The sequence below is a fragment of the Ambystoma mexicanum genome, chromosome 5p, assembly GCF_040938575.1.
Source record: "Ambystoma mexicanum isolate Mex_15411 chromosome 5p, UKY_AmexF1_1, whole genome shotgun sequence".
Taxonomy (NCBI): domain Eukaryota; kingdom Metazoa; phylum Chordata; class Amphibia; order Caudata; family Ambystomatidae; genus Ambystoma; species Ambystoma mexicanum.
The window spans coordinates 1163402627-1163417102 of NC_090930.1; positions in this window are offsets into that span (position 1 = coordinate 1163402627).

A 14476-nucleotide genomic window follows, 5' to 3' on the forward strand; every position below is an offset into this window, starting at 1 on the left:
TCTTTGTTCACTGAAATGTTCCTTTCTACATTTATAATTGAGGCAGATAGATTTGTAAATGTTTTTTAAGCAATCAATAACATGCTTTAATTAAAGCTTTAATGAATTTAGCGACCATGCTATGATATGTGTTAGCCTTGATCTCCGTACAAATAAAAAGCGATACAGGGACAGGATTGGTGCTTTAAATGTGAATGCTAGTGGGAACAGAATAGGATGGTCAGATAGAAATCTGGAAAAGGTTGGTAAATGGAGTAGAGGCCTTAGAAATTAATATAAACATATGGAGACGGCAGAGGAAATAGTACTCTGGATATCATCCTATATGTATGGCTTTATGCCAATGGGTAAAATCGCCTCTATGAAATCAGGGTCTAAACCTGAGAGACCATATGATAAGTAAATAGCAATAGAAAAGAAAAAGGTGGGTCAGGTAATTAGAGCTATTACATGCCTGAATCCCGAACCAGAAGTTGCGAACATCAGAAATTGTAAAATAAAAAATGGGTATCGAAACTGGAGGAAGATATATTATATGTCTGAGAATAATGTAACATGGCAAAGTATGGTTAGAATATTGCTTGACAACGATTCTAGGAAAATGTGGTCTGAATATAAAATGGTGACTGGCGGCCCCCAGGTAGGAACTCATATGTAATATTGATGAGATTACCTGGGAAACCGTTTTTAGAAACACATTTGATGGTAATGACTTACATATAAATCTGGATGATATAATGTCCATCATTAATAGGATGAAATCCTCGAGGGCCCCCAGCCCCGATGGCCTATGCAATGTGATTATAAAAGATAACCCTGATTTCTGGGCTAACATACTCCTGACACTTTTTCATAAAATAATAACTACTGGCATCGTCCCTGATTCTTGGAGGATGTCTCACATCATACCAGTTTTCAAAAAGTGCTCTGGACTACTCCCAGAGAACTACCGCCTACTGGCCAGGACTGATGTTACCAGCAAGGTGTTGTCTACACTAATCCTGAAGGAAATTAACCAGTGGAGAGCAAGGGAGAACATATATAGTATATTTCAGACTGGCTTTAGAAAGGCCTGCTCGATGAATGCCAACATTCTGGTTATAAATTCCTTGCTGGAGGTAGCAAAATCAAAACATGATCTTCCTCTATACATTTTGTTTGTTGACTTTTCGTCAGCATTTGATACTATAGATAGACCTTTGCTTTGGACTTCAGAAAATGAGCATGCCTGACCACCTTCTACATGCTTGCCAAATGAGCTGTAAGAACAACACAGCCTGAGTCAGGTGATTGGATCGGGTATGCGGATGATTTATTTATTATGGATAATACTTATATTGGTATTACACGAAGTGCCATGGATGTATGTAAATACGCTGAAAGTAATGGCCAAAAAACAATTTAGCTAAGAACGCAGTTTATGGCAGTGGGCAGGAAACGTTCTGGTATAAAGTATATTGATACCCCGCTGGGGTCTATCAATAGAAAAGATTGCTATAGATATTTGTGGTACAATCTCTCTTCTGAAAAAAAAAGAAATTCCAAAGTACAACAAAATAAGCAAGTGAAGGCATACAATGGCTGCCATAACAATTTTCTCTAAAAATATTGCTGGTTAATCCTTATCTCGTATTTTGAGCATCTATAAGCAAACATTATCTGCTGCCGTCTCCTGAGGACTGGGAGAATGGGCTGATCAATTGGAGGGGATGATCTGGAGAAGAATTCTGGGTCTGAGTACAATGCACAATGTACAGTGCACAATGCACATGTGTTACAATGCTGTAGAAACATAATTTAATCTTATAAGAAAATAAATGTACAGATTAATTTATGCAACCTTCATCAGAAAACCAAGACATATAACCTAACTATGTCTTTAGTTTTACAAAGAAAAAATTGAAGATGTGCCAACAGTGTAATGTTATTTTGAGTATACATTTTTTTAAAGTATAGTCATACCTAAAATACAAATAACAGGTACACAATAAAAACTGTTGTGAGTAAACATATTAACACTAGCAAAAACTAAACTAATAACCTAACAAATGTAATTTCCATACTTCCTATACAATCTGTGTGCGTCCTTTGTTTGGCCAACTACACACATAAGAAGTTTAAAATGACATTTCATATTGTATACATCATATATAAAAACAAAAAAACCCCTGCACATATGTAAACTTCTGTTAGCACTGATACATTTACGCATTGTGGAATACCTTTTTTCACTATATCAAAATTCATTCTAATTTATAAAAAATATATCTACATTGCCATTTTATAACTTCTTTCATAATTTGGTGTGCATCCTTTTTCTTGGCACCTACAGAACTAAGATGATAATGACAGTTTTCTTAAACCTACCATACAAAATGAAATAAACAGGTACAGGTACAGTTTAGACTAAAAAGATGATATTACTTTTCTCAAACTTCACAATGCATGTAAAATATATTTACACATTTAACAAACTAACCCTTTCAGTAAGATATGTCCATGTTTTATTTCAATTATAATACTTTTTTGAAAATGCTGTGTACATACTTAACTTCACCACCTATACACATAATAAGTAAACTGAATATATTTAAATTCTTCCTTAAATCTGTCATTAGCAGTAGCATTTCATTTATTTTTCAAACATTATACTATCCCTGTGTTTTGTAACTACAACCTACTGTTTACTAGTTTCAGATGTAAACAGTCATAACCGTGCTACAATTTCTCACACTCAAAATAATGTACATGGAACCATTTTCATAACCTTGCATTTATAGGCAACACTTGTACATATTAAAATATACAGAGGGTAATTCATAGAATTTCGCAGAAAAGTGTCGCAAGCGGCTGGCGCAGAGTGTCCGCGTGCGATTGACTGCGCCAGGCACGTGCGCTAAAACCGATTTCCGCGCACAGCGTATTCATGGATTTCAGGCTTCCAAACCAGCCGTGGCGCAGAGAATCGCAGCGACCCTGCAGCAGCGCCAGTAACGCCCCCAAGAACGCCCTCGCGCAAGGAAAAGCCATCCAAATCGCTAAATCATCGCAAAGGGCTGTGCTAACCCTGGACCAATTCACCGGGCTGGCAAACAGCAAACGCCAAGCGGGGAACGTGTATTGCAGGGGTGCGCAGGAAATTCCACACGCGACTGGCGCCGTGCAAGCAGGGAACATGAATTTCAAGAGTGCGCGGGAAGTTGCACACGCGATTTCAGCAGGGTACGTGTATTTCAGGGGTGCGCTGGAAGTTCCACACGCAATTCCATCAGGGTACGTGTATTTCAGGGGTGCGCGGGAAGTTACACATGCGAACGGGCCAGTGCGAGCAGGGTACGTGTATTCCATGGGTGCGCGGGAAGTTCCACACGCGATTTCATCAGGGTACCTGTATTTGAGGGGTGCGCGGGAAGTTACACACGCGATTGGCCCAGTGCGAGCAGGGTACGTGTATTTCAGGGGTGCGCGGGAAGTTCCCACGCGATAGTCCCAGTGCGAGCAGGGTACGTGTATTTCAGGGGTGCGCGGGAAGTTCCACACGCGAATGGGCCAGTGCGAGCAGGGTACGTGTATTACATGGGTGCGCGGGAAGTTCCAACACGCGATTCCATCAGGGTACGTGTATTTCAGGGGTGCGCGGGAAGTTACACACGCGAACGGGCCAGTGCGAGCAGGGTACTTGTATTTCAGGGGTGCGCGGGAAGTTCCACACGCGATTGTCCCAGTGCGAGCAGGGTACGTGTATTTCAGGGGTGCGCGGGAAGTTGCACACGCGATACCAGCAGGGAATGTGTATTTCAGGGGTTCTGGGGAGTACTGCACGTGAATTGGTCGTGTGGGTCCTCCCAGGTGTACGCTCCACAACCTCCACGGCCCCTGCAGGCAGCCCACACCACGGGGGACTACCCTGCACCCCTGCCCATGTCCCGCAGGCAGCCCATCCACCATGGGCATGCCCCCCAGCCAACCCACATGTCACCTTGCACTACTGATCAACAATGCATGTCTCCCACCACCCCCACCCCCCAGCAGTGCAGGGGCAGCCTCCACCAGGCCCCCACTCATGTCTCCCACCACCCCCACCCCCCAGCATCCAGGGTCACCCACCACCAGGCCCCCACTCATGTCCCCCTGCACCCCCACCCCCCGGCAGTGCAGGGGCAGCCTCCACCAGGCCCCCACTCATGTCTCCCACCACCCCCACCCCCCAGCAGTGCAGGGGCAGCCTCCACCGGCCCCCACTCATGTCTCCCACCACCCCCACCCCCCAGCAGTGCAGGGGCAGCCTCCACCAGGCCCCCACTCATGTCTCCCACCACCCCCACACCCCTGCCACCATGGGCACCCTCCACCAGGCCCCCACTCATGTCCCCCTGCACCCCCACCCCCCAGCATCCAGGGTCACCCTCCACCAGGCACCCACTCATGTCTCCCACCACCCCCACCCCCCGGCAGTGCAGGGGCAGCCTCCACCAGGCCCCCACTCATGTCTCCCACCACCCCCACCCCCCTGCCACCATGGGTAGACTCCACCAGGCCCCCACTCATGTCTCCCACCACCCCCAGCCACCAGGGGCAGCCTCCAGCAGGCCCCCACTCATGTCCCCCTGCACCCCCACCCCCCTGCCACCATGGGCATCCTCCACCAGGCCCCCACTCATGTCCCCCTGCACCCCCAGCATCCAGGGTCACCCTCCACCAGGCCCCCACTCATGTCTCCCACCACCCCCACCCCCCTGCCACCATGGGCATCCTCCACCAGGCCCCCACTCATGTCCCCCTGCACCCCCACCCCCCGGCAGTGCAGGGGCAGCCTCCAACACGCCCCCACTCATGTCCCCCTACACCCCCACCCCCCTGCCACCATGGGCATCCTCCACCAGGCCCCCACTAATGTCTCCCACCACCCCCACCCCCCAGCCTCCAGGGGCAGCCCCCACCAGGCCCCCACCCATGTCTCCCACCACCCCCACCCCCCTGCCACCATGGCCACCCTCCACCAGGCCCCCACTCATGTCCCCCTGCACCCCCACCCCCCAGCATCCAGGGTCACCCTCCACCAGGCCCCCACTCATGTCTCCCACCACCCCCACCCCCCAGCATCCAGGGTCACCCTCCACCAGGCCCCCACTCATGTCCCCCTGCACCCCCACCCCCCCTGCCACCATGGGCATCCTCCACCAGGCCCCACTCATGTCTCCCACCACCCCCACCCCCCAGCCACCAGGGGCAGCCTCCAGCAGGCCCCCACTCATGTCCCCCTGCACCCCCACCCCCCAGCATCCAGGGTCACCCTCCACCAGGACCCCACTCATGTCTCCCACCACCCCCACCCCCCTGCCACCATGGGCATCCTCCACCAGGCCCCCACTCATGTCTCCCACCACCCCCACCCCCCTGCCACCATGGGAATCCTCCACCAGGCCCCCACTCATGTCTCCCACCACCCCCACCCCCCAGCCACCAGGGGCAGCCTCCACCAGGCCCCCACTCATGTCTCCCACCACCCCCACCCCCCAGCAGTGCAGGGGCAGCCTCCACCAGGCCCCCACTCATGTCTCCCACCACCCCCACCCCCCCTGCCACCATGGGCATCCTCCACCAGGCCCCCACTCATGTCTCCCACCACCCCCACCCCCCTGCCACCATGGGCAGACTCCACCAGGCCCCCACTCATGTCTCCCACCACCCCCACCCCCCAGCCACCAGGGGCAGCCCCCACCAGGCCCCCACCCATGTCTCCCACCACCCCCACACCCCTGCCACCATGGCCACCCTCCACCAGGCCCCCACTCATGTCCCCCTGCACCCCCACCCCCCAGCATCCAGGGTCACCCTCCACCAGGCCCCCACTCATGTCTCCCACCACCCCCACCCCCCGGCAGTGCAGGGTCACACTCCACCAGGCCCCCACTCATGTCTCCCACCACCCCCACCCCCTGCCACCATAGGCATCCTCCACCAGGCCCCCACTCATGTCTCCCACCACCCCCACCCCCCAGCCACCATGGGCATCCTCCACCAGGCCCCCACTCATGTCTCCCACCACCCCCACCCCCCAGCCACCAGGGGCAGCCCCCACCAGGCCCCCACTCATGTCTCCCACCACCCACACCCCCCTGCCACCATGGGCATCCTCCACCAGGCCCCCACTCATGTCTACCACCACCCCCACCCCCCTGCCACCATGGGCAGACTCCACCAGGCCCCCACTCATGTCTCCCACCACCCCCACCCCCCAGCCACCAGGGGCAGCCTCCACCAGGCCCCCACTCATGTCATCCACCACCCCCACCCCCCAGCAGTGCAGGGGCAGCCTCCATCATGCCCCCACTCATGTCTCCCACCACCCCCCTGCTACCATGGGCATCCTCCACCAGGCCCCCACTCATGTCTACCACCACCCCCACCCCCCAGCATCCAGGGTCACCCTCCACCAGGCCCCCACTCATGTCCCCCTGCACCCCCACCCCCCTGCCACCATGGGCATCCTTCACCAGGCCCCCACTCATGTCTCCCACTACCCCCACCCCCCAGCCACCAGGGGTAGCCCCCACCAGGCCCCCACCCATGTCTCCAACCCCCCCCACCCCCCTGCCACCATGGCCACCCTCCACCAGGCCCCCACTCATGTCCCCCTGCACCCCCACCCCCCAGCATCCAGGGTCACCCTCCACCAGGCCCCCACTCATGTCTCCCACCACCCCCCAGCATCCAGGGTCACCATCCACCAGGCCCCCACTCATGTCCCCCTGCACCCCCACCCCCCTGCCACCATGGGCATCCTCCACCAGGCCCCCACTCATGTCTCCCACCACCCCCACCCCCCAGCCACCAGGGGCAGCCTCCAGCAGGCCCCCACTCATGTCCCCCTGCACCCCCACCCCCCAGCATCCAGGGTCACCCTCCACCAGGCCCCCACTCATGTCTCCCACCACCCCCACCCCCCTGCCACCATGGGCATCCTCCACCAGGCCCCCACTCATGTCTCCCACCACCCCCACCCCCCTGCCACCATGGGCATCCTCCACCAGGCCCCCACTCATGTCTCCCACCACCCCCACCCCCCAGCCACCAGGGGCAGCCTCCACCAGGCCCCCACTCATGTCTCCCACCACCCCCCAGCAGTGCAGGGGCAGCCTCCACCAGCCCCCACTCATGTCTCCCACCACCCCCACCCCCCTGCCACCATGGGCATCCTCCACCAGGCCCCCACTCATGTCTCCCACCACCCCCACCCCCCAGCAGTGCAGGGGCAGCCTCCACCAGGCCCCCACTCATGTCTCCCACCACCCCCACCCCCCTGCCACCATGGGCATCCTCCACCAGGCCCCCACTCATGTCTCCCACCACCCCCACCCCCCAGCCACCAGGGGCAGCCCCCACCAGGTCCTCACAATCCCCAATAATGTGCGTAATGGACAGCCTCCACAGCCAAAAAGCCCTACCAAGTAACCCATTCACCCACATGGAAATGGAAATCACATGTTACACCCTCAATGTTCATGAAGCTAATGAACCCATGTCCGTCACACACAATGGTTGCAATTGAATGGCAAAACACACAACATGACATTCATGAAACCAATGAGATGATACCACACAGTGAAGTATGGAAACAAAATTGTATTGAAAATAATAAAGAATGCTAAAGAAAGAAAACAAACTACAATGTGAATGAGAAAAAAAAACCTGCATGTCCGTATAAAAACACAAAACTGGAAATCAGAATCCAAAAAATATTTGGCCAAAGTCAAAATTTAAAAAATCACCATGCAATAAAGAACTATGTAAAAAACTACCAAGGGTCCATGAGCCCAACTGAACAAAGGAAACCTACTAAAAAACCTACCTAAAAATCAACTATATACAAAAAGTGGAGCAGTGTTCGTCGACTCCAAATCATAATAAGAAAGAAAGGAAACCTAAAACTAAAGAACTATATACAAAGGCGGCGGGCAAGTCCAGCGGCTCACTCCGTGGTGTCCCAGGCCAGGGCATCATCGAACTCCTGTTCGATGTCCCAGAGGCGGTCCAGTTCCATGGCCCCGAGGGTCCGCAGGGACGACGCCGTGTCCTCCTCCAACCCGCTGCGGATTGCCTTGAGGCACTCGGCCCGCCTCAGGGCCCTCCGCATGGAGTTCTCCGCCCTGACCATTGTGAGCCGTGCATCTTCCGCCCGCTGCCGCTCCGCACCTATGGCGTGGCCCAACCGCTGCCACACGGAAGACACTCTCTGTCCTGGGTCCCCCTGCCCTCCGGCCGATGCCTGCCCCTCCGATGTCGAAAGCCCCGAGCCTTCATGTCTCCCACCATGTTGCTGCTGCTGCTGCTCTGCCTCTGTCCGTGCACTGCCTCCTGCTGCCTGCACATCCTCCGCCGGCTGGGGTGCACTTGTTGATGTGGCCACCCCTGCTGGACCTCCGACTCCCGACTGTGGCAGGGATGCCTCCTCCACCAGCCTGGCCGCACCGTCAGAGGCAGCTCCACAGGGCACCCAGGTGACTGATGGGTGGGAAGATTGCACAGAGGACGACTGGCGCGTAGGGGGTCCAGTTGAGGAGGGGGTCGGAGCAAGCCCCATCAGACGGAGGAATCCGGCCTGGGTGACCTGTCCCAGCAGGCTGACGTGGTCAACGAGCCATTCGAGATGACGTGCAGTCTCTCCATGAAAAGACTGCAGGTCACCTCGCATGGCCCGTTGACGCAACGCCACACCAGCCAGGACAGGCTCAACCCGGACCTGGATGGCCACGTCCGCAGGCAGAGGAAGGCCAGTTGACGTCAGCTCATCCCCTGCCTGAAAACGGGTCTGGACGTAGGCATCCCTGCTGGTGCAAGATGATGCAGGGACAGGATCGGGGACAGGATTGCACACAGGCACCTCCGCGGCCGCCTGTGCTGCCTCCTGTCCCTGGTCCTGCACTGCACCACTAGCACCAGTGGGATCCCCACCTCCAGACCCCGTCTCTGGTGCTTGCGCGGCCCCCTCCTCCACCAAACCCCCCACCAACCTGGATGACTCCGTGCCATCTTCCCCTGTTGGGCCCTGTGGGGTCCCAGCTGCCCCTTCTGCTGCCGAGGAGTCCAACTGCAACCTCCGCCTCTTGGACCTCCTCCCGGCAGCTGCGGCCTGGGACACGGCACCGGACTCCTCACTCCCCGACGAGATGACAACACGGGGGGGAGCCGGGCCTTGCGTCTCCGGCTGGCGGTCGGATCCCCGCCGCTGTGCTCCACAGCACCTTCTCCGCCCTCTTCATCAGTTGACGCTGCAGACAGGGAGAAACAAAACACAGGCATCAGGGCACTGTACAATGGACACATACACGCATGACAGTTGCACATGAGTGGCATTGGCAAACCTCAGACATGTCATCACAATCCCCAACACACATGTCATTGCAACTCGCACACATGAGCCATACCACAGCCATATCGCAACTGCCACCACCATCCCTACACATACAACAGCATCAGCAGCCAAAGGGGAGCCAGACATCACATGCAACACAGGAAGTGCACCACACATGTACACACACCACCACACTTGCATGCATGTCTACACCTCTGCCAAGTGTCGCACTGTTCAGACGGGCATCCATGTCACATCTGCCAATCAAGCTTCCACATACCGCTGTCACATGCATCCATGTTGCATCACTGTTGCACCCTTGTCAAATACACACACATGCACATGTACACAGTGCTCATACATGCAGCCGAAAACAACATACATGCCTGACATCACGGACATGTCTACTTACATACACATTCATCCAAACATGTGTGCACGCACAACTGCATTTGCCATGCAAGCCCACACACACAAGCACCATCCATGTCTCACACATTACAGCCCTCGCATGTGTCAGCCCCACGGCCCTGTACACCCCCACCCATACTCGACCCCATACAAACAGATGTGCAACCGGCACAATGCCGAATAATCACCACACGCACTGCTCACAATCAGGATGCATGTACACTCACCGCTCGACTCCAGACGGGTCTGCTTCTCTAGGACCTGGATGTGGAGCGCTGGGGATATGCGTTCCAGGACCCCCATCTGTTCTTCCGACAAGTGGCCCCGGCGCCCCTTGGCATCCGCTGCGTTCAAGAGGCGCCGGGCCTTGTTCAGGGTCCTGGACCTGAAGTCCTCCCAGCGCTTCCTGACATGTTGTAAGTCCCGGACTGCCACCCCCTCCGCGTTGATGGCAGTCACGATGTCAGTCCAGATCCGAGTCCGTCCTTCCTTGTCGGCGCGGGAACTTCCGAAGAGGGCATCATACTGCCCCAGGACTTGCTCCACCAGGACACCAACTTCGGTGGCACTGAAGCTGGTGCCCCTCTGCCTCTCTGGCCGGGGGTTGTCAGTGGTCACAGATGGTGTTTGTCCCGACATGACAACCCCAGAGGCAGGAGTGGGTGGGCAACTGGGTCCTGGGGCTGGGCTGTGGAGCGATGGAATTCCAGTCGGGAGTCTTCGGTTCCAGCAGGGGTGGTCACAGCAACAGCACCCCTGGCTGATGTGCATGCAGCAAATGGCAGTGCATGTGGGCAGCAGGCAGTCAGGCAGCAGCAGATGGCAGGTGGGAGCGTGCTCGGGCTTCTGGGGGGCAGTAGTTCGTCCTTCTGGGCAGGAGCGTGGTCTTCTGTGTTCTTACGCGTGGCCAGCTTGGTACGGGGTGATTTGGCACGTGAAAATCCTGCACGTCAGCATGAAATCCGAGGAAAGGCCCTTAGCGCGTAAGCGCGTCAGCACGCATACGCGAATCTATTGGACCAAAGGCCCTCAGCGCGTAAGCGCGTCTGTGACCCGCACGGGTGTTTCCCACACAGCACGTGATTACAGAGCAGACGTGGAAAGACTGCACGTCAGAGTGTCATCGCGTGTAATTGGACAAAAGTGCGCGTACACGCGACTGGCCTATGTATGTGCGCGGGTCACACGCTCGCCTACAACACGCGCAACGCATTAATTTGCGCGCTAACAAAATAACAAGCTCAGACCCAGGATGAACATACCGTTCCTAGCAGCAGTGGGCGTGGCCTACCAAAGGAGGAGGAGGAGGATAGTCAGGGCCAGAATATTCACACCCAGAACCAGCCTTTTCGGGATGCCTGATGACCAGGTGCATGGGAGGTACAGGTTTCCACCACACATCATACTGGACCTGGTGAGTGAGTGGGAGGATGACCTCACATCACCCACCGTGGGCTCCCAAGCACTCAGCCCCCTGGAGAAGGTCCTCAATGTACTGCACTTCTTAGCCACTGGATCATTTCAGCGGACAAGTGCCATTGTGGGTGGTGTATCACAGGCCACCCAGTCACGCTGCCTACACCAGGTCTTGAACATCATCACTGCACGCCCATCAGTCCGCAGGCACATATACCTGCCCAGAACCCCTGCAGAAAGGCATGCTGCCGCCCTGGATTTTTACGCTGTGGCACGATTCCCCAAAGTGCTAGGTGCCATCGACTGCACCAATGTGGCTCTACGTCCCCCCAGGGCATCTGAGCACATCTATAGGAACCGCAAGCACTGGCATTCCATCAACGTGCAGGTAGTATGTAATGCCAAGGGAATCATCACCTCAGTATATGCCAACCATCCCGGGTAAACCCACGACCGCTTCATTTACCGAATGTCCACCCTTAGCCGGGACCTAGAAGCTGGCCGGCATGGCGATACATGGCTGCTTGGTGAGTATGAATGCCACTGCACATGCATGCATGTCAGATACTGAGCAAGGTCACAACCCCACCAATGATACCAATCACCACCTCCACAGGGGACAGTGCCTACCCTCTCAGCCCCCACATGATGACGCCAATTCAGAACCCCACCACGCCACCCCAGGTAAGATATAACGCAGCCCACATTACAACCCGGGGCATAGTGGAGCACACATTCGGAGTGCTGAAGTCACGCTTTCGCTCCCTTGACCGTTCTGGCGGGCAGCTGTTGTACGCTCCCCCAGTAGTGTGCAGGATCATAGTGGCAGCATGTGTCCTGGACAACGTTGCAACACGCCGGGGCCTGGCCGTGGACATGGTGGTGCCCCCCCATCCCCAACCACATGCACAGCCGCTGCGCATGAGAGGGGAAAGGGCACGGTGGGAGGCAGCCCGTACACAGCTAGTGGCTAATTACTTCACATAGAAATCACACCCCTGTGGAGTGCACACTGCCCTGGCACATTCCATCTGACAATCAATGATGACTCAACCTGACACTGATCCTGAATGTCTGGAGAAAGAACCGTGAAAACCATATCACCTGGAAGTGTCACAATGTGTGCATCCCTACCCACACTGACACCACCAATGCAGTTTTGTGAAGTTACACATTCAAGCAGCTAAAATGAATACCCACTTGCAAAATGCAACAAGAGGACAGTGCCATGTCAGCCAACCCAACCCCAGCACCGCCACACGACACACCGTGCCATGTCATGCTATTTGCAGGTAAACAAAGTAATCCCCACAACATGACACTAGTGTCAAAATGTACAGTGTCCCTATTAGAAACTTGCAACACCTGAAATGCTCACAGTAATGCCGGACCAACAACAAACTTGAGCACGTACTACCATTAACATGACATCACTAATGTTTAATATTAGTAGTCTCACCAGCTGGAAATGCCTGCACTCCCACCACTACCAACTGTGCAGTGTTGGCGCCATGTAGAGTTGTAGGTGCACTGCTGCCAACATGGACCCCATCTCCAGACTAGAGGTCCTTGTGTAGACATGAGGAAGGGACCTGCAAATTGGGAGGTAGACACAGAAGATGAGTTACACATCAATGCAACATGCAGTGTACAACACAACAGCAATATGCACTAGGAATGTATACAGAGTATTGACTACAGACTGCCCACACAGCTCATGGGAGTCCAACGTCACTGTGTAATTCACTGTCACTTGGGCACACCCTTTGCAAGCCCATGGAAACGGGAAGCAGGAGGGGTGTGTGTGACTCAAACCCAAGCATCTGAACCAAATACATTACAAGCCTGCATGTGCCCAGCCACAATGCAGCGTATGCCCACAGGAACCACGGAAGCCAACAAATCGTCCCAAAAAAATTGGGAATAAAAGAAATAAAAATAAAAATAAAAATAAAAATAAAAAAAATCAAAAATGGCCATTGAAGGGCCCGGGGGGGTTGGGGAGGCCACCCAGGAGGTCCGAGGACAGGATGCACACCAGAACCCACCTGCGTGGATCCTGGGAAAAAAAACACCTCCATGGGCTCATGGCCCACACGGCTACCCTATTGTGGGAGTATCACTGCTGTCGCTATTATCACCCTGTGCAGCTGCATCCGGAGGTGGTTGCACTATGGGAGGCAGCCCACGCAAGGCCCTAGTCTGCTCCTCCATGGCTGCAAGCATGCGGGTGTGGTAGGTCTGGTTCTGGAGGATGAGTGTGCGGAGGTCCCCATGCAACAACTCACGGGATGCCCGGACCTCCGCCCTCGTTGCCTGCATCTCAGCTGAGAGCGTACGGGTGAGACGCTCCAGCTGCTGTTCTGTCCTTTGGTGTGTTGAAGCCTCAAGCTCAACAAGAGTCGTCCTGAGGTGTAGGAGCTCCTGCCTCAGGGCTTCCCTGTGGCCCTGGGACTCAATGGAGATGGCCTCCTGCAGAGTCGCCAGTGCCGCCCGCCTGTCCCTGTTGGACCCCAACATGTCCTCCCTGTGTGACTGGCAGATGGAGTCGGTTGCCTGCTCTAGTCGCTCCATCAGCCTTTCAGGGGGGACAATGGAAGTGGCCACCCTATCCATGGCCTGAGCCATCATCTCGGATGATGCTGCCTGTTGGGTTGCCATACCGTAAATGGATTGCTCCCATGAAGTATTGCCAGGTGGCGTACGGCCACCACGTCGGCGGGCACCACACCTGTCTGGGGCAAGGCGAACTGCGCCTTGCTGTGCCGGCACTGCCTGAGGCTGCAGGACTGCATTCCCCCTCTGATCTGCTGGCCCAGGAACAGGATCAGATGTCGCGGAGTGTGACCCTGCATCCGTAACCACCAAAGGCGTAGCTGCCAACACTGACATCCCCATTGAGGGTTCTGACCCTGGTGCAGGTGGGTGAGACAGACAGAATCCCTCCCTGGAACACTCACCTGCGACGGCACGTAGGTCTCATCCGAATCAACACCTGAGTACAGCTCGGGGGAGGTGCAGCCAGAGACACCCCTTGAGAGCAGGACCTGCAGCACTTGTGGGTTCTCACCCACCACCACACCACGTCCCTCACTGGTGGTTGGTCGGCCCTCGGACCCCTCCTGGGTCTGCACCATCTCCACAACCCCAGCAGTATCAGGTGCGTCTTCCCCTGCAAAGACATAAAAACAAAGAAATGGAAACAGGCATTAGCACCATGGCACACAATGAGGGCTGAGAAGCAAGAGAACCAGTACTTGTTTGACACATGTCCCACATGACTAAAACCCTCCC